Raw genomic sequence first — 21,231 nt, forward strand, 5'->3', positions numbered from 1 at the left:
TCTCCTCCAACTCCCTGGTGCCAGTGCGCAAACACCTACCGAACCTTGTCCGTGTTGGCGTGTGAAATAAATGGCCGACCCTCTAGGTAGAGAACAATACCTGTGTCCATAAATTACGTATGTCAAGCCTGAATGGTTGTTCACGACGGTGGTTGCCTTCCACTCAGCGTTCTGAAGTTTATTTCACTTGGGTATCGGACGTCGTCTGTATGAACCAGGCCACCTTCTGAACTTTCTCCTGTGGCGTCCATATTTTATAAAGTTTCCAAGTCCAATTTTGCGTCGAAATTTCGTCACCAAGGAAAAAATATTATTGAAAACCACGTGTTTTCCAGTATAGTTTTAAAGTATAGTTGCGTCAAAATTTCGTCACCTAGGAAAAAATATTATTGAAAACCACATGTTTTCCACTATAGTTTTAAAGATATTAAAGTCTTAAGTTATAATGATAATTTATGAACATCCGGTATATTTGGAAAGGTTTTGTAATATTTCTTTCTTTGCAGCCATCATATTAGGCTACAAGAAGCTCTCTTTAGAGCAGTTCAGAAGGTAGCTGTAGCAAGTGACTGTGTGGTGTGAGGTACCGATGACAGATGATTTGTTCGATACAGATATCGTGAGGAAGACCGCCTAAATTGTGGTCCTTCTCCGCGATTGACTGATGCGTTCGGTAATTGCGAGCCAAAATGACAATCTGCTGTTATTAATATTAGACAAACTAAACGGCGGATTTGTTTGCATTTCAAATTAAAGCATCTCTCAAAAGTGTGCTATCATTCCATTATTTCACAAGTATTAAAAACCAGCAAAGTAATAAACAACTGCTAAACGAAAAGACAGACGAAGCACTTAGGAGATCTTCGGATCGCGCCTAAATTGGATGGCGGGCAAAGTGCTTCGGCTGTAAGATAAGAGCTGGTTCGGAAGCGGGTATAACGACGTGTAGGGGTGAGACAATGTGACTGTAATTGCAGAAATACGCAGTTCTTGAAGAGAAGTAACTATTTGTGACTCTAAAGTGGAATGTGCTGTAGTTGTCAGTTTCTCGTGTTCTGATAATAAAAATCGATTGGCATCGCGTATAAAGAAACTGATTGGAAATTTAATTATTTCTAAAATAACAGTTCGTTTATAAGAAATTCTTACAGCCTCAAGATAACGAATTCGCTACCTGCGTGCTGTTTTCGGCGCAGGGGCAACAACTGTAGAAGACTGGAGGTTGCTGAACATTAGTTGGAAGCAAATAGGCAAATAGGCACCTGGCGTGTAATGCAGTTTTAATGCAAATAAGATCAGTGACAAGCCATCTGTGGTAACACAAAGGAGGTGTGAAGGACATAAATATTTTTGAGGGAAGGGGTTTATCATACGCACGTATATGTGACTCTCTCTCTCTCTCTCTCTCTCTCTTCCTCTACTTTTTCAACTTGCCATAGCGTCTCACCTTAAAATCCTTTCTTTCGTAACCAGGCGAGGTGATGGAATCTGCACAGAATATACTGGCAGGAAGAGCACCTCAAACCAGTTTTCAGACTGACGAGCACAAAAGCAACATAGAAACACAGAAAAAATCTTTGGCGCATAAAAAAGTGAAACGAAATAGATGCCTCATTCTGTATTTGGGATTCAAGAGCACATATGTCGGCTGTTTGAAATTCCCGCGTTCCCTTTTCAGCCGGAGCTCCGACCGAAATGGTGCAAAAGCCCCGTCCCGGACAAACTGCCCCAGCACCACCACCGACGTATAACAGCCCGATACGCCGTGCATTCTGTCGCTTCCACAGCCGCGAGGAAACGTATAAAACCGATGAGTCTCCCCTCCTTTTTATTTTCGCCCGAATATAGCCACGATCGTGATCCTATGTTCGCTGGATAATGGAATTTCGGAATATTTACATTACGCTGTGGAAGCGGCCTTTGTATCGCGGCACAGTGCGGCGGTGAAGTATCTGTCAGAGGACGGGAGCAACAGCGTCGGCAGTAGCCGCAGGGGCCTACTGACGGCCGCCGTCAGCTGACGTCGATGTGACAGCAGACAAGCGCCTCGCCCCCGGCGCGCACACACACACACACACACACACACACACACACACAACGCGCGCGGTGCTGGCTAGGCCGGCGGGCATGCAAGTTGCGCGGTGGGACGCTGATCAGCGGTGGCCGTGACGTCACGCCGGAGCGGCGCCGCCTCGATGAGAGCAGAGCAGCTGAGCTCAGCTCGCGACAGCTACAGCCGGCGGAATCGATACGAGCCGCGGGCAGCCCCAGATTAGAAGGCGGTGGTGGGGGGCTGGGGGATACATGCAGCCGCCGCTTTAACGCTACGGCAGCCGGCTGCCCTCCCCGTGTTCTTTTGCTCTCTCTCTCCCTCTCTCTCTGTCTGTCTGATACGGGTGGTCAATGTTACAAATACGCCTGTCCACTGTGGAGGATGCGGATGATTTCCCAGAGGCGTCATGCGAGGCTCGGCCCGTGCGGTATTGGTTAAGTGTCGCGGCGTCGTGATTGTCAGCGACTGTTCCTGTCTGCCGCATATACTGCCGCTGCACGACCTTCACAGTACTCGAGGGAGGCCACGTTGAGGGTAAGCTTCGCTCTTAGACGTTACTATGAGAGTACAAAGTGGGAAAACATTTAGTATACGAGGGGCATGCGACAGGTAATTCGATTCTTTTTTTTATCGGCCAGTTTCGGTTAATACAATGCCGAATTTGTTGTGGGACATCGTGCGATTTTCCCATTTCAGACCCTGTAGTTTAAACGTTCGAGAGGTGCCAGCGCTGTACGTAGCCTTCAAACTGGTGTCTGTAACGAAGGTGCGTTCCAAGCAAATAGCTGTCATTAAGCTCCTTTTGCCACGAAACAAGAGCATCGCAGAAATTCATAGGTGCTTGCAGAATGTCCTCGGAGACCTTGGCAGTTAACAAAAGAAAGTTGAGTCGTTGGGCGAGGTGTCTGTCGGCATCGGAACAAGGTCGCGCAAAACCCGTCCTGTCTTCCGTATGCTGGCCGGCCGTACACATCTGTAACTTCGCAGTTTTGCTACTTGAGGACACTCTCATTCGAGGTAATCGACGGTAACAATTTAACACCTCGCTAGACTACTGGATGTCTTTGTTGGTAGTGGTGACACTCGTCCGCCTGTTCAGGTACTCAAATTTCTGTGCCTGCTGGGAACCACCCTACAGCCCAGATCTCGCACCTTCCGAATTCCATCAGTTTGGCCCAATGAAGGATACACTTTGCGGGAAACGGTTCGTGGATGACGAGGAGGTTATTGATGCAGCAAGACGTTGGCTCTGAAGTCAACAAGTAGAGTGCTACCATGCGGGAATGCAGGACCTCCAAGTAAGGCGGCGCAAGGCCGTCGCACTGAGTGGAGGTAATGTTGAGAAACAGGTTTTTGTAGCCAAAAGAGTGGGGAACAATGTGGTGTATTGGAAACATGAATAAAATCAACCTGATTTCAGATGACCAATATGTTGTATTACTTATTGAGCGTCCCTCGTTATTGAGGCACTGGAATTGGTTAGTCGAAATTTGACGCAGTTTAGGTTTACAGCCGTGAAAAATATACGGTAATGAGTAAAATTGGCATGATCACCGCCCAGCGTGAGAGTGAATGCTATCTTGTGCAGCTGCGGGCACGTGACACTGTAAAGGAATTATGTAAAAGGAACAGAGACGGTTTGGGAATCGTTGTAGTGACGATGCCGGCAACAGATTGGGAAAGCCACTGACACAAGCAGTTTCGACGATCGGCTGATTCTTATCCGGCGTCTAGGAACGAGCATTTGGAAAACGGTGAATGTGGTCGGTTGTTCACAAGCTGTTTCATGAGAATCTGCGGAAAATGTTTGAAGCGCTCTGAAAACACGAGTAGGTGACAAGATGTTGGACGTTCATGCCTCATCAAACAACTTGGAGGTCGGGGGCTTCCCGCTAAGCAAAACGGGATATGCGGTGCTGTGTGGCACATCTGACGACACAACAAAACATTGCCGCAGGTATAGGGGTCCGAAGCGCTGTTGAATATAAGTCTCCACAGCAAACGACCACTACGTGCTGTTATGTCGACCCAACGACACCGTTACGACTACACGTGGTCATCGAGACTGGACGTAATCGAGATTGGACCGATCATCTATACAAACGTATAATCTAGGCGGAAGGCTGCTCGAAAGATCCACACCCGACATGGATGCAAGCTAGCGGGACAGTAGTGTGCTATTGAAGAAAGTCACCTGGGCTTCCGTGGGGCCTGTGGTAGGTATCGAAGACACCATGACAGCTCCGAGCTGTGTGGACATTATTCTGGCCAACTCACGTCTCTTCATGCGTAACGTCTTCCCCAACGCCGATCGTATGTTCCAACAGGATAACTATCTATGTCACAAAGCCATAATCGTGCTATAGTTAGCTATTTTGTTTCTTGTGGCATGGATCATTTTCACAATAAATCGTAATGATGTGAAATGAGTCATTTTACATTTACATGACAAATAGTTTTGTAAACATCGCTACGCACTGAACATTTATAAGTTTTTTGTTGTTCTTTATTATTATTATTATTGTTAAATATACACAGGTGCGAGTTAGTAGTACCTACCCACTACGTTTAACACATTACTATAATGGAAATTCTTAAAGTGAATATAAGGAGCTGTCAATGAGGAAAACGTTCAGTTTTTTCCCCAAATTTTTCTTTGCTGTCTGTCAGACGTCACTCGGTAAACGGTCAAAAATTAAAGTGCAGCACTGTGCATCCTTTTTTTCTGCTAAAGACAACCGGGGTGTGGAGTAGTGAATTCCTTTCGCTTCCTCGTAATTTAATTGCGTACTCCATTGTTCCCTCTGAACTGCAGCGGGTTTCTTTACAGCAAACTTCAGGAGAACATAAATATTGTCTCAATGAAGCAGCAGTCAGAATACCCAACTCCTTAAGCAGATGTCTTCAAGAAAATCGTGGATGAGCACTACATATTATTCTTACAGCATGTTCCTTAGAAATGAAGTGTCTATTTCTTAAAAATAAATTGCCCCAGAACAATATTCCATATTAAATTATTGAATGTAAATATGCAGTTCTAAAATGTGCGTTTTCCCGTTTAAAGTCTCATCAATACGAACCCCTAAAAATTTTGAAATTTCCACCCTGTTTATTATTTCCTCACCATGTGTTACATTTATGTTGGTTTAGTGCCTCTAGATGTGTAGAACTGAATCTGCTGTGCCTATTAAAATTGTGGCTCAGACGACTGGCAGTAAGTCAGTCAATGACACTACTAAGACCATGTTTTCTATCATTTCTTCTGTTATTGCATGTATGCTTGGACTGTTGCCATAGTAGTGTCATTCAGAAAAAACCTATTTTTGCTTATTGTGTATTAGACGAAAGATCGTTCCGTACAATATGTAAAGAAAAATGTCAGAGCTAAGACTGAGCTACTTCTCCCCAGGCAAAAGAATCTTACCTTCTTGTATTGACTCAATTATTAAGTGCAATATTCTGCATCCTTTTGGGTAGATATGACGTTATCCTTTGGTTGGCTATGCTATTGGTTCCATAAACCCTCCATTTATCTAGAAGGATATTGCGGTTCATACTGTGAAATGCTTTAGATAGGATACAGAAAATACCAACCGGTGCTATGTTGCTATTTGATGATTCTGAAATTTCATGAGTATGGTGTTCCTAGCAGAGTAACTCTTCTGAAATCCGAAATCTGATGAGAATGTTGTTGTTGATTAGGTGGAATAATATTTTAGACTACATCGGTTTCTCAAACATTTTGGAGAATGATGCCAGTATCGGAACACGTCATTAGTTGTTGACATCTCTCCTGTGATCTTTGTTGCGGAGGGGTTTAACAATGGCTTATTTCAATCTCTCTCGCCACGCGGGGTAGCCGTGCGGTCTGGGGAGCCTTGCCATAGTTCGTGCGGCTCCACTCGTCGGAGGTTCGAGTCCTCCCTTGGGCATGGGTGTGAGTGTTGTCGTTAGCGTAAGTCAGATTAAGTTGGATTTAGTAGTGTGTAAGCCTAGAGACCGATGAGCTTAGCAGTTTGGTCCCATAGAACTTACCACAAATTTCCAAAATTTCCAGTCTCTCTGGAAAAATGCCTTGAGTAAGCGATGAATTATATATTTCAGGTTAGACTGGGCTTTACGGGAACAGATCTTTAGTTCTCTGTTGGAAACACAATCAAATCTACGGGCGGTTTGAAGAACATTATATTGAACGCAAGTTCATGTCTGATCTAAACCCGACGGACACATCGTGAACGCTATCGGGTGCCAAGTCCGTTCCGACAAAGCGACGACCCGTGGTTGACGGAAATTACGTTAGCTTTGAATGGACGTCTGGTACCACGCATCTCCGGATACATACCAAGGACTTGGGGAACCTCTGCTATGTGTAATCTGTTCTTCCTATTTTATCTGCATACCAAGGACTTGGAGAACCTCTGCTATGTGTAATCTGTTCTTCCTATTTTATCTGAGCTCTGTTTTACCACCATTAAGAGAGCGATCATTTTTTTCCCCTTGTGCCTTGTTAGTCAGAAACAGCTACAATTCAATTGACTTAAGATAATTGCACAGAAAATAAACAATAACTTGTTAAATAGAACATAAATATTACCTACACTATTCCTGCGGCTACAACTGAACAGAAACGCTCATATGCTTTATTACTGCCCCGTCCTGGATAGCACACCGAACAGAACATTAGTTACCGCTTTAGGACTGCACACTGACAGCTGCGGATTACTGAAGCTCTTGTAAGAAACGATCACTTGTCATGGCGGTGAAGTGGTGTGTATATGCCAGTCCGTTATATGGAGTCAGCACTGAAAGGTGGAAGTGGGAACATGACAGATTGGCACAAATGAACTAACGCATTTGGACGTACCCATAACCACAATATATATGAAGTTGCCCGACTTTTTGGATAAATGTCGCGAACTGTTCAGCGTGTCTACCAGGAATGGTACACCGTTCGTAGTCCTGTAACACGGCATAAGAACGTCGGTCGTGAAGTAATTGTAAAGAGCAGGGGCTGGATACGAGTGTCACGTCTTTTCGACAACATTACGTCCGTCATGTCTTGAACATTGTAAGTAGGCTGTTTAGGTTTTTATGTTGGTAACGCCACGTAGCGCTCTCTATTAAAATCGCCGACTGCGCTGTGTGCAGTCTGCGGCTGGTTGGACTCGTTGTTGGAAGTTATTCGCCAGTGTAGTGTTGGGCAGTTGGATGTGAACAGCCCGTAGCGTTGGGCAGTTCGAGGTGAGCCGCCAGCAGTGGTGGATGTGGGGAGAGAGATGCCAGAGTTGTGAGATGTTAATATGAGCGGACAATCTGGACGTGTGTCCGTCAGAAAAAGGAAATTTGTTAAACTGGATGTCAGGAATTTAGTATATATTATGACTTTTGAACACCATTAAGGTAAATACATTGTTTGTTATCAAAATCTTTCATCTGTTAACTAAATGCCTTTAGTTGTTAGAATCTTTTACTTAGGTGGCAGTATTGGCGCTCGTTGTATTGCAGTAGTTCGAGTAACAAAGATTTTTGTGAGGTAAGTGATTCATGAAGGGCATAGGTTATTGTTAGTCAGGGCTATTCTTTTGTAGGGATTATTGAAAGTCAGATTGCGTTGCGCTAAAATATTGTGTGTCAGTTTAGAAGTGTTGAGAATAAGTAAGGAGAAAACAGTATCAGTACGTTCAGTTTCACTCTGGACTTTGAAAATCCAGTAACGTAGACGTTTTACCAGCACAGTCATTCTTTACATTCAGACGGTAAGTTTCAACAAATGTGACAGTCAAATGAGAATCGAACGTCAGCCACAACGGGTATATGCAGCTGTTCCATTAACCCACACACGTCAGGCATTTATCCCACTTCGATCGAGACGATCAAGTCCTGTTTCGCAGAACGCGATCGGCAGCTGACCGATCCCAACCGCGCCCACTCTTGTCGGAGTGAAACCGTATTCTAGGTCGACAAGGATGTGAGAATCGTACGGTGAAAGGTAAGGGTTCACGAGCAAGTTATGGTGTTTCCAAACCAACCAAATCGTTTAAGTGTAACCTTCGTCCGACTGGCGTGATTCCGTCCGACCGCATTCCTCCGTTGTTTTGACTTTACGGAGCTTCGAAGATTCTGCGAAGTGTGTTCATAGCGCTACGCACTGATTTTGATTCCAAGAGCGAGGAACTCGACGTGCAGAGGGCTCCTGCAGTCGAAGAAAAGGTCATCGTGACCTTACCTGAGGTTGTGTGTGCGATCTTGGATTCCTTAGGCGGGGAGGACTTGTGGAATGTTTCCAGTTTCCATTTTACTGTTTGCCCTCAGGCTTTTGGAATGCTGTAGGACGCACACGATAACGCCCGCTCGCGCACTGTCAATCGAACGAAGGTTAGGCTTCAGCGATTTGTTTGAGAAGCACTGCAAGGAATAGATCGCCACATCTCCCAGTGGGATAAATGTCTTAACGCGTGTGGTAATTATTTTTGAATGGAAGTATTCCATGGCCCCGATATGGCGGGTGTTCGGTTTTCATTTGACTGCCCCACATAATTTCAAAACACATTCTAATAATTCAAAAGGAACTGGACGACCAAAAATTTATTAATTGATATTTTAGTAATATACTTTAGGTTTGAATTTTTATTACTTTAGTCTTTCACTGCACAAGTAGATCCGCAACCTATGTCTACTCTGAATGCAGGATGAACATAGTTTCATAAAACGCCCAATACCTCTATCGCAGCAGCAGTGATGGCTTAATGTAAAAGACACAACAAACCGTAAAACATGTAGCAATATAAGCTGAACAATGGAACGAGAACAAAATTAATGTTTTGCCTTTGTTTTACTGTCGGAAATTGACGCCGCAGTTTAAGTATGCTTGAAAGCTCAAGCCCCGGGTTAACGATCAAGTGTATGACATTCTTCGATTTAATAACGTAGAAGTATCAGGCGTAGCAGCCAGAATTCGTACCGCTCTCTCTAGGTCATACAGACGACAGAAGTGAACTTTAAAAATCGCTTCAGAACATGGACTGGGACAGCGTTTTAATATGTTTGCCATCACGACTCGTAGCTTTAACTGCGGAGTCGTATTTTCTCAATGAAAATAAATTCGTAATAAAATTTCAGTAAGTAAAAATAAGCGGGTTGAAGTAGATAATGGTTTCATGCACGACATAAATTTGTGTTGTCAGCGAATGCAGGTCTACCTCATACACAGTTACCGAGCGAACAAGGAAACTGTAAGCAATAGTTATTTTAAGTTGTATGCTCACAACAAGTCCTTTGTTACGGTGTTACATATAAAATGTAACCATTGTCTTCCTTAACAACTATAGTGACTCTACGTCCTCCTCTTTTTGACGAATTCCGTTGATTCCTAAACGTCTGTTTACTACTACTGTGAACGACGTTACTTCACAAATTACATAACAAAATAGTATGTAACGTTCTCAAGTTATGTTTCTCGCCACTTTAAAAAATTCTGGTTTGAGAAACACACGTTTAAAATTTGGGGCTACATTTTTTGTAGTAATTTCAAACATTACCTCTAGTGCACGATCCCTGGACATAATTGCAGTCTTTCCACATCCAAAAGGAGGTCCTCCTCCATCTTCCTCGTTGAACTGGTGGTCCTTCGGGCTTCTGTGGCCGCTTCTGTCATCCGCTTTCTTCTCACTCGATAGGCTTTCCGTCCGCTATTGTGAAGACGTTGTAGAAGTCTGGTCCCTTTTCAAGGTCGAGCACGTTAAGAATTTTCATAATGCCTGTTAGGCCGTCATGGTAATTACGTGCTTCCGCAATGGCCGCTATATCGACAGTTTTTTTTCCCGCTGTTAATAGCTTTCAGGAACACTTTTCACAAATCGCCTTGCAATTCGACAACGGGGTTTCTGGCGAACTTTGAATGAAAACTGCAATAAAGTACACATCGAAGAAAACATTTTATGCCGAAAAAGTCAGTTTTCTTCAAAAGTTCGAAGAGGATGATTCTCTTAAGTTTGATCTATCAAGTATTCTGTAGTCAGCGTTTTTTACCTGAAACGTATTGAAACCGCACTCAGTTCTTCTGTGACCGTTCACGTCCGTCAAAGCCGCTGAGAACGTCCTTGTCCATGCTGAAATTAATTCTGGTCCACTTGAGCCAGAAGCAGGTGTTCATACTTTAAACTCCCACTTAAATCCTCACGTGTCTTGAACAATTCACAGTATTTGAATAACATTTGCTACGTCTCCTAATTTTGTGTAAATCATATGGACTCCCAGCACTGTGAATCACGATGAACTGATGACCAGTTTCTATTTCTTATTTACTGGCAACTCCTCCTCAGTGTCTAACCTCCCCACTATGTTTGTTTCTTTATGAAATTTGTCCCACCATTACCTCCCACTCTATAAAGGACTACGATTTCCAAAATTATGATCCCAGAACTGTTACCCAACCTATACTCGTGTGCTAATCTTTGATTAAACGGAACCTAATTTGAACTGAAATGTAATTGGTCTGAATGCAGCTTGTCTTTATATGAAATGCGCAACTGAAGTAGAACAATTATCTGGCCCTAATGAAAATTTCCACACACCTCGCCTCTTCACAACATTATTGCAGATATCTCGAAAGTAAACCAGCAAACAGAAAGCATTCAGCGGCTAAGCTAGCTTTCTGTTTCTAAATACATATTCAAACTGTTGCATATAGTAATGCTTAACCCTCCGTCGGACGCAACCTTTTCGTATCTTCGTTCAGTCGCAATGCGCCAGAAAAGCACATATTTCAAATTGCCATAATTCCCATCTCGTTTTGGATTAGGTGGATATCCCTTGGTATTAACCTTCTTTAGGATCTAGCTTAAGAGATTAAAAAAAGAATTAATTAGAGGAATGAAGGTTTTTATTGCCTAAAACATATGATTTGAAAACAATCATTTTTAGCCCTCCACTGTACTTGAGTCAAAATTTTGATTGAATGGTGACAAAAACGTTAAAAGAAAACACTCAAAACCACATAGGCACTTCAGTCTGTTCCTAGTGAGCTCAATCCTCCTCAGATTCGCTGGATTTAGGCTCCTCAGAAAAAATTGGAAGAATGGCAACTTTGCACTCATCGCAGAAGTCGTTTGCGTGTTTATTGCATATCGGTTTGGTGCAACACAGACACCTAGATACGGTATGCCTCCTCAAACCAGTTTCAGTCGTGCAAGGCACACAATTACTCCCCTTGAAGGGTGGTTCGTCTTTATGGTCATTATCAAAATTCATTTTGGGGTTGAACTTCCTCAGGCGGATCTGGAGACTGGAGGGGATTCCATGCCCCTTCTGGCTCCTTCTCTGCAGCTCTGGGAGATTAAACTCGTGGGTCAACTTTTTGAGAAACACCCTCCTCCACAATGGTTCAAGGTCATTGCCAAGATAGACGAGGAGAGAGTCTATCCCAGCCAAATTCGTCATCGAATAAAAGATTACCATTGGCCAACGCTTGTTGTTTCTATATACATCATAAGTTGATCACATCTGGCGTGCAGTATCCACTCCACCTGTTGTGGAGTTGTAAAATGTTATGATGTCTTATGTCCTGACCTGTCCAGATGAAAGATCAATATCATCGTCGTAATGAAGGGAAGAAACGAGGAGAATATTTTGTTCTCTCTAGGAATTACGAGACCAGAGTTTTCCCATTGTTGAACCAGAACGAACTGTCATACTGTTTCCTTCCTTTCACATTCACAACGGCTGGAGGGCTCTCTCTCTTGTTTTTCCTTACCGTACCGAAATGGGTGAGCTCATGGCTGCCGGCCGCGGTGGTCTAGCGGTTCTAGGCACGCAGTCCGGAACCGCGAGACTGCTACGGTCGCAGGTTCGAATCCTGCCTCGGGCATGGATGTGTTAGTTAGGTTTAAGTAGGTCTAAATTCTAGGGGACTGATGACCACAGGTGTTAATTCCCATAGTGCTCAGAGCCATCTGAACCATTTTTTTGAGCTTATGGCTTTTGAGCTCATCAACAAGCGCAAAGTCGGTAAACCAGTTGTCTGACATGATATTTCGTCCACTTCCCAGTAAGGGCTGAACCATCCGTTTGACGACGTTAGGTGGTTTGTTGCTCACCCTGAAAGAACCTTGAGGCTCCGTACCAGTGTACACTTCCAAGTTGTATGTGTAGGTCATCTTCGCATTCACGAGGACGAACAGTTTGATCCCATACTTCTTGGGTTTCGAAGGAATGTACTAACGAAAAGGGCATCTTCCTCTGAAACCTCGGAGCATTTCATCGATGGTGACGTTCACTCCAACAGAATAGTTCTTTTGACAATCCTCGACAAATTCTTGTAAGATTTCACGAATAGGACAGAGCCTGTCAATCCTTTTCCTTTGCTCTCGAGAATTGCGATCATCAAAGCGAAGGCACCTGATCAAGATTTTAAAGCGTCTTCTTAGGCTCATAACCAGGCCAAAATTTTCAATTCCATCTTTTTCACGAGCCTAAAGCGCTTCTAAACTTTGAGGACTGGCCTTATATAGTCCTGCATGGTGCAGTAAACCAATAAACGCCCGAACTTCAGTTGTATCTGTTGATGTAATGTATCTCGCTCGAGCAAAATTCCCCTTGATGCTTTCAATATACTGATTGGTGTATTTCACCATCATTTCAAGCATGGCATCAGTGAAAAAGTGATTCCAACACTCAGCTGGCGTCTTCGCCAGTCTAGCTGCTCCTACGACTCCTGGAAGATGAGTGATAATATTTTCTTGTCCTCTGTGCCTTCCCCTATTCGGTGGCTTCTTGGTCCATTTGGTCTTCTTATCCTTCCCTAATACTGCTTCTTCTTCTTCTTCAGTATCACAAGCCTCTTCATCGTCAGGATTGCCAGTAAACTCTCGCTCAGAAGCCATATCATCTTTTCATTCTTCAATCCCATCTTTTGACGCAATATCGCTTTCTTCACCTAAATCTTCTGTTAACATTGGATCATCATCCCTATCAGCTGTCAAAAGTCTTTTTACCTCCTCGACATCTTTCTCGTTACTCAGATCGAATGTTCTCTTCGCCATATTGCCCAAAAATCTGAAACAGAGGACAAACGAAATAAGTTAGTTTCGCCATAACGAGTTCAGCTACAATGTGCAAATTTCGCACAACTCATGGAACACTACTGTTATCTAGAAATACGACAAAATAATCTTGTAAACTCGTGAAATATAACGAATAAAGATGAATGCAAGAAAAAAGTTCAAAATACGAATCTGAGAAAGTGTGACGTCTTTGGTCGCAATGTGCTTTTTTGGCCACTTTCTCTGGCTCCGGCTCCCGTGACGACGTAGCGACAACAATGATGGGAGGTCGGTCAGACCTCCCCGAGCCAGGAGGGCACTGGGAAGGGGACGCCATTGTTCACCTTTAAGCAGCAGAGCCAACCAAAAAACTGTAGCTGTGATTTTTTTCCCATAAGTGCTACCGACGGAGGGTTAATGATAAACATTAGGATGGGGAGAGAAACTATTGCTATGAGATGATATTCCAAGACATCGATTTTAGAATGAAGTATGTATTCAAAAAGATAGAGTAAAACTGTGTGTGATCTTTAAATATGTAGGATGACAACTGTTTAACTGTATGAAAAAATGACAAATTAGCTAAAAACTACGGCGTGCGCACACTTTATTCAACGTGTAAACGTCACTACAGTTAGATTTAGGTCACGACATTTTCGATACTCCTGCCATTATTGTCGATAATGTGGCGCAGACGAACAGCGAAATTCTGCGTGACTCTTTCACGTGTCGGAACATCAGTAGTGTGGATGACCTCCTGAATGGCTGTTTTCAGCTCAGAAATGGTTTTGTGGTTTTTTCTGTACACCTTGTCTTTACTATAGCCCCATAAAAAGGAGAAAATGGCGGCCAATTGAGGCCCATGGCCTCTGGGTATCCCAGAGCGAGAATACTGTCCCCAAAGTGCTCCCCCAGGACATCAAACACTCTCCTGCTTCGATGGGGTCGAGCTCCGTCTTGCATGAACCACGTCTTGTCAAAATCTGGGTCACTTTGGATAATGGGGATGAAATCATCTTCCAAAACCTTCAAATTCCGTTAGATAGTCACCGTGCCATCAAGAAATAACGAATCAAGTATTCCGTGACTGGACACTGCACACCACATAGTCACTCTTTGAGGTAGAAGACACTTCTCGATCGCGAAATGCGGGTTCACATCCCCCCCTCCCCCCCCCCCCAAAATGTGCCAATTTTGTTTATTCACGAACCCATGCAAATGAAAGTGGTGTTCGTCGTAAACCAAACCATGCATGCACGTACTAATTCCCATGACACCTTGCGGCCAACAGTGCATTTTCGAAGTCCTAACGCAAACTGTTCAGACGTTATGACGATTTTTTTTCATATAGTTCAATAACTGTCTCGCTTTAACATTGGTCTGAACAAAGTAAACTATGAGTTAAAAAAGGTACAATGTTGACACAGTATTTCTATAAAAACCAAACAACTTAATCAGTTAATATGTTAATGCATAACTCAGGTGAAGGGAGCCTGTAGCCATCTTTCATGAGTTCGGTAGCCTACTTTCACTGGCATATCTTTTTCTTTTCCTTGTTTCTCTTTCTCATAATTCTCATAGTGGTGTGATTGAATGAATGTGGTTGTGTGTCACGTTGCTAGACGGTGGCGTAGTCTGCTGTAGGAAGTCTGCAATAGTCATACAGATTCAGCGGCAGTTGTACAGAATAGCCAACTCTCGTAGTGGTCAAGTAGGCAAAGAGGTTTGCGCTACTTGTGAGAAATCCACCTGCGTTAGGTTGGTGGCGGAAACGGCATCTTTGGGTTTCCCGGGCCACGCGGAGCGTGGAGGAGGCTGGAGAAGGAAACGGGAGGCAGTCTGCCGCCTGTACGGAAAGCGTCCACAGCTGTGCTCCAGTCGAAGAAGGGTGAGTTAGACTGACCGCGTGGCGCGTTGTTACTTGGCGAGAGGAGAGCTGTTAGCTTCTGGTCTCGCTTTTCACCTCTGAAAGATTGCTTTGCCTTGTCACAGCAAGGAATGCAAATCTTTGGCAGATTTTTCTTTTAGTAAATCTCTATAGCAGACTTGGATCCGCCGGAAGAGCGCCACACAAAGGTGTCGGTAAGAAGTGAGCACTCGCTTCTGTATGAATGTCTGTCTGTCTTCAGCTGTTCCTGTATAAGCTTTCATTTTTCTTAATATTAATAGCTGTGCCTTCTCGTAAATTTTCCTTGCTTTATGTATCTTTTGTCCGTGGGGAGCCAACCACGTGGTTGAACATTAGAGTTTGTTGGGTTACCGTCATCACTAACTGACGGATCTCATGCTTGTTCTAAAGAATGTTAACTGTTCATGATTGCGTAATGTGATATTGTTGCAACTTGGTCACGATACCTAGAAACTGCGTCCCCACAAACAACGTGGGCACGCGGGTATACTACGAAACGTGTACCGTTTCACGAGTTATTGCGATCTGTTATCAAGCAACAGCAGTTGTATGAATGATTCACACTAGTGCTTTTAGGTGTAGATTATAACTGTGAATGTATCGATGCTTTTCTTTAATGTTTTAGGAATTAATGTTATCAGGAATTGTGTACATGGCTCACATTCATATCTTAGAAATAAACGGTTTTATCCACAATTTTCTCTTATATTCCGAGGTTACGATTTTGCACCTAAGCCACTCGCCTCATAGATTTCCCGTTAGCACATCCAACGTGTTTCCTTACGCAAAGGACCAGTGATTAGTTTCCCCTTTTATTTTAAAACAAATGCTTTACATTAAGTATTATTTTCAGGTGTGTTGCTGGGAGCTGATCTTATGCTCATTGTTCAAGCATTTTCTTTTTTTTTTTTAAATGTTTGATTCTCGTGAACAGTGCACGGGCAATAGTATTAATTACATCGCATCCCCTATGAACGATTTCACGACGTGTGCATTTTTATGAGTTTTTGGTCTGTGATGAAATTAATTTATTTTCCGACTCGGCTAAACCTTTGATTAGTTGTATGGTTAGAGTCGTTGGCGACACTAATCTTAACGTAAGAACCCGTAGAAAAAGGTTAGTTACACAGGGAAGAGGGGTGGCCTTTCTCTCGGCTCTGAGCAAGTAAGCTAGCTGGCAATAACTATTCCTTGTTGGGCAGTGCTGCAGTCTTACCTCAAACTTCATCTCTTCAAAATAATAATGTTAGTCAAAATTTTGTATTATTTTGGCCTTCCAATATTTACATCATATTCACCCTTGCTCTCCTTTGCGACAAATCTTTCTTCATGTAACAGACCCCATCACAAGTCCACACAGCACTACTAAGTACGCCCATCACCTACCACACTTCAACTAAGAATGTTTCAGACTGCGCAGAGGCGAAGACTGTGCCACTTCAAGACCAAAGATTGGTTAACATTAACGTAACTTGCTCTCTCTCTGAGGTACACATCCGTAACATACAGAAACCAAAATGACATGACCACCTTACGCCTCTCCACATACCGGTTGCGTAAACAGATCCATATTGTATTCATTTCTGTACAATGGTATTGTTTGAAGAAAAGCTGTAACATGACAGTATAGCTTCTGGCGTGTGAAGTGTTTTGGGAAGAATGCGTAGTCACAGCGGCGGCTTCCTTCGGCCGTAGTGTTGCAAGTTCCTCCGGGAACTCTGCCGTAACTTGCTCCCCCCACCACAGCGTCCCATCAGAGGCACCCACAGGGGAGTTGGGCGGGAGGCGTAAACCACTTGTTATTCGCAATTTGCAGCACCGAGGCTTCGGGGTCGAAGCCTGGAGCGGCCGTGGCGGAGGCCAAGTGCGCCGCCACCAAGACGGGCTGCGGGGACAGGAGCGGGGGCGGGGGTGCTGGTCGTGGGGGTCTGGGGCTGGCGCTGGCGCCGGGACCCCGGCTGGGGGCTGATAGAGTTTGGGAAGCTCCTGCGAGGCGCGGCGACATATTGGCGCCGGGGGTCGGGAGGCGGTGGTCTGGGCGCGGGGGGCGCGGGGGTGGAACAGGAACCGCGAAGGCCGCGCCGCCGGGGGCGGGCGCTGCGGCGGATTACGGCGCGCGGCTAACTCGGTTATAAACGCGCTGCTCAGCCCGCACTAAAGCTGATTAAAAGCGAGGCGGCAGCGCTGATGCAATAAGTAGGAGAGGAAGGGGCGGGTGGCCCAGGCTGCGTCGGGCCGCCAGGGGGCGCCGCTCCGCCCCCGGGGGGCGCCGCGCGTGGCTGCCTCGCAGCGCCTGCCGATCGCGGCGCCGCCCCCTCCGCTGTATCGGACGGAACCTGTTGAACGGCGCGGAGGGATAGCAGTTACCTAACTCACTGCCTCTTTCAGTCGAAGAAGAAAAAACCTGCTGTAGGAAAAGAGAAATGCGAGAATGTGGACAGCTGCACAAACTGTCACGTTTCCCACCAAAAGTAGAAGATTCGCTTCTTCACAGGTGCGCGATTGGAATCCTGTGTTCGTAGCGACGTGTATCAAAAATTCCCGAGACCACCTAGCGTTATTGCTCGGCAATATGCTTTGTGTTTTCGGAGACCACGAACCGGTCAAAGACACCGTGGATGTCTATTCTGCGAACAATGCAGCAGTCCTGTGTTGCTTGCGTATCGTAGCGGCTGTTTAATTATTATCTTACGTGGCTGTGATACAGCTGAGAAATCATGAAGGGATAATAACTGTGGTGGCGCGGTGGTAGCACACTGGACTCGCATTCGGGAGGACGACGGTTCAATCCCGCGTCCGGCCATCCTGATTTAGGTTTTCCGTGATTTCCCAAAATCGCTCCAGGCAAATGCTGGAATGGTTCCTTTGAAAGGGCACGGCCGACTTCCTTACCTAATCCGATGAGACCGATGACCTCGCTGTTTGGTCTCTTCCCCCAAACAATACAATACAATAATAACACATACAATCTGAGCCGTTGCGCGGCTCTCTGGCGCAAGACGCTATCGATTACTCCTACGTGCGATCGCGAGCGCCTCCTGTCGGAGCGGGTCCTAACGAGGGAGTGAGTGCGAGTACGGGAGTCTGGGGCGCACAGCAGCGGAGAACGGACATTGCGGCCGCACTCTGAGGCGACAAGAGAAGAGTGGTTGTGCACGGCCGAGAAGGGAGCGTTGAGCAAGGCGGCAGTCAGCATCGCTTTCCGGGGGACAGAGAGGTGCGGCAGTCCAGCGAGCTGACACCAGCTCCGGGAGCAGTGCTCCGGTTTGTGGACGTGACGTGGGTCGTATTTTGGCGCAGTATAGTTTGCCTGGAACGCATCTGCTGCTCCCTTTATGGCCACGTGTGTTGTTCTGTCCGTATGTGCATTGAAAAGGTTGCGCTCCGGCTGGAACAGTGGCTTGTGCTTTACCCTGCACCCTGACTCATTTGTTTTGCAACAGGCAGCTGTAATTTCAGAGATTTTATTCGTCACGATTGTCTTAGCCCGCTGGTGCCTAGTATCCGAGAACAAGACAGCTAACGTGTGACCTGTTGTTTTGGGTTTTGGAGTCCTGTTTGGGCAACCTAGTTATCACGCACACAAATGTATTGCTGCCGAGAGAGGTTAGTCCTAATCTTGTGGAACTGAGCCTTCAGTGACTGGCTCGTCTGCAAATTAATTAATTTAACCTTTGTGGTACTGTTTTTTGCTTTCAATGGTGAATTTCTTGTCATTCATTTGTGTATGTTTCGCTGTTAATAATAACTGTAAGATAGCAAGGTCTTGAAGGACTTGCGTATCGTGACTGTATTTTTGGCAACTGTTTAATTTGATTTCTTGTTTATCGGTCTGGTGAAAACTTCTGCCAAGTTTACTAATTTCCGCCTGTGGTCCGGAAGTTGGTTTGAAGGTAAATCCGTTGGTAAATCTTTACTGGACCTAACTGTTAACTGATCTTGCGTTGAACTAATGCCATTATTAAATCGTTTCTTGTGTGCTATAAATTGTATAACCATAGACAAGGAGACAGGGCACATTCTGTGGTCGAGGGGTAGGCACGGTTGCTGCTTTGCGCGTGGCACCTTGTCGCTCGCTATCATTTTCCGCCTTAGTACAGACGGCGTGAGATTTGTTTGCTGGCGGTTGTATGGCCGCTAGTCAGCTGTGCCTGCTGCCGCTTCAGGGGGTACCGTGTTTCGTAAGGCGTACGCCGACTTTCAGTCACTGTTACTCTTGTGTTGTTGTCGGTCGCTTACCGAAACGTTAGTCTGTTTTAGCACGGTGGCCACTGGGCTGTGACGAGTTGATGACCAGCGTTGGGGCGGTCGTCCGCTCTGAGTGGCTTCGGTCGCTTGGACTTGGCAGTTACCTTCTGTTAAACAGATCAAACTTGTTTATTTGCTGCAAATTCCTAAGTAGTTTGCGAGAAAAGTTGTAACTCAGCTTTTCATGATTTCACACAATTCAAGCATTTTCCTATCTGTTTTATTTAAATGAGAATTCTTTATTGGGGTTATTCACCTGTTGAAGCTTAACATAAAATTTCTAATTCAGCTTTCATGATATTACTTAATTTAATCATTCTTGTAAAGCAGTCCCTTATCTTCGTTTTATTGATTGGTAATTCTTTATTGGGATTATTCACAGGTTGAAGATTAACATGATGTTTATAACCAAGTTTATGTCCTTGCTTAATTGAGATTTGTTAAGAGCCTTTATTGCTGGAATATCATTAAAGCTTGGGCGCTTGTAATTGTGAATACTGTTGTCTGTCTATGTTGTGGGCTACCCTTCCACTTCCACAGCCAAGCTGTCCTATCTACCAGTACACAGTCTCCTATTCTTGATCCTTAAGACTATGAAATAACAACAGCAACCAATGGTAAATAAAAAACTAATTGATGCCATTGTGACTTTTGAACCATCTTGTATATCGAATATAATCACTAATAGCAGTGCCCTCTTATTAACGCCGATTCATTGGTGCCTCTATTGCATCGAGCATTGTGACTAGTATCATCTGCTGGAAATGCTAACCTGGATTAATCAAATTACTCCACAACGCATCGTCTTAATTGATTAATTTATTCGTATTTTTTCAGAGGTGATGTCGATTTGACCCTTTGTGTTTGGTAGCTGTGACTGCCATTGCTGACGGGAGACACGCCTCGATCCTTGTTATGAAACGCAAGAGATAAGAACATTGTCGTCAGTTTCAGTGTTTGTACTTACAAGGTTTTGCCATATATTTTCTGTTGAGTACTTTTTTCCTTTTATCTGAAAGAGAGAAAATATAAGTATCTCGTCTCATCCACATTGTGGAGGTCTGGAACAGTGCATATCCCCTCACTGAGACAAAGGAGGTGGATAAATAATTTAAACATATTTTATCTTTGATTAAAGTCATTCACCGCGTAAACATTTTGGCCGAATCAATTTTTACGGTTCATATTTGACCTCATGTTATTTTGTCGATAATAAACTCAGTTTTTAGAAAATCATTTACAATCTTTTATATGTTCTTGTTTACATTTATACAATTTGGTAAGAGGTTAATCATCCCATTACTCATGTAAATCCTTTTCAGAAGTGAAGATAATGCACCAACCCCCAAACATAAACTTTGAATTATACGCCGTTTTCGTTTCCTTACTCCTATTTCATGTTTTTTTCGTATTAAAAGTGTACACATATTTATTCGTCGTCTTATCCATTTACAACTTTCATATACTGCCATGCGTAAGGAATAAGCCCTCTAGACCTACTTCATTCGGTGTGCTCATCTAGATATACCATACAGTTCATTATCTACACATTCTTTTCCCTAAAACAGCCGGTGCGCTTTTACTATACGTTCGCCACACAGCAACCCAATAGGCGAGCTCTATCCTTTCTTGGTCCACCTCCGACAACCCTTCTCTTTTTTATCGCCTTCCTTTCCAACACATACATAGAATCACACATTCCTGAAACTGTATCGTACCGAAGAATATAATGTCTGTAGCAATAGAGAAATGGAAGTATATGGTCATGTGAATCCACGGTCGCGTTTCTTGCCAAATGTAGATTATTCACTTGTGTATATCGATCGGCTAGGAATCTTGAGCTCCAACAGAAGACTGTTCAAAACTTCCGAGACCAGCAAGCGCTAGTATCGTGCAGCAATGTCATTAGTACTACGGGTGACAAACAGGCTCTCGTAGATACGTGCGAGTGAGTGATGCATACAATGCAGCGAAGCGAAAAT

Source organism: Schistocerca piceifrons, chromosome 6, assembly GCF_021461385.2.
Source record: "Schistocerca piceifrons isolate TAMUIC-IGC-003096 chromosome 6, iqSchPice1.1, whole genome shotgun sequence".
Lineage (NCBI taxonomy): Eukaryota > Metazoa > Arthropoda > Insecta > Orthoptera > Acrididae > Schistocerca > Schistocerca piceifrons.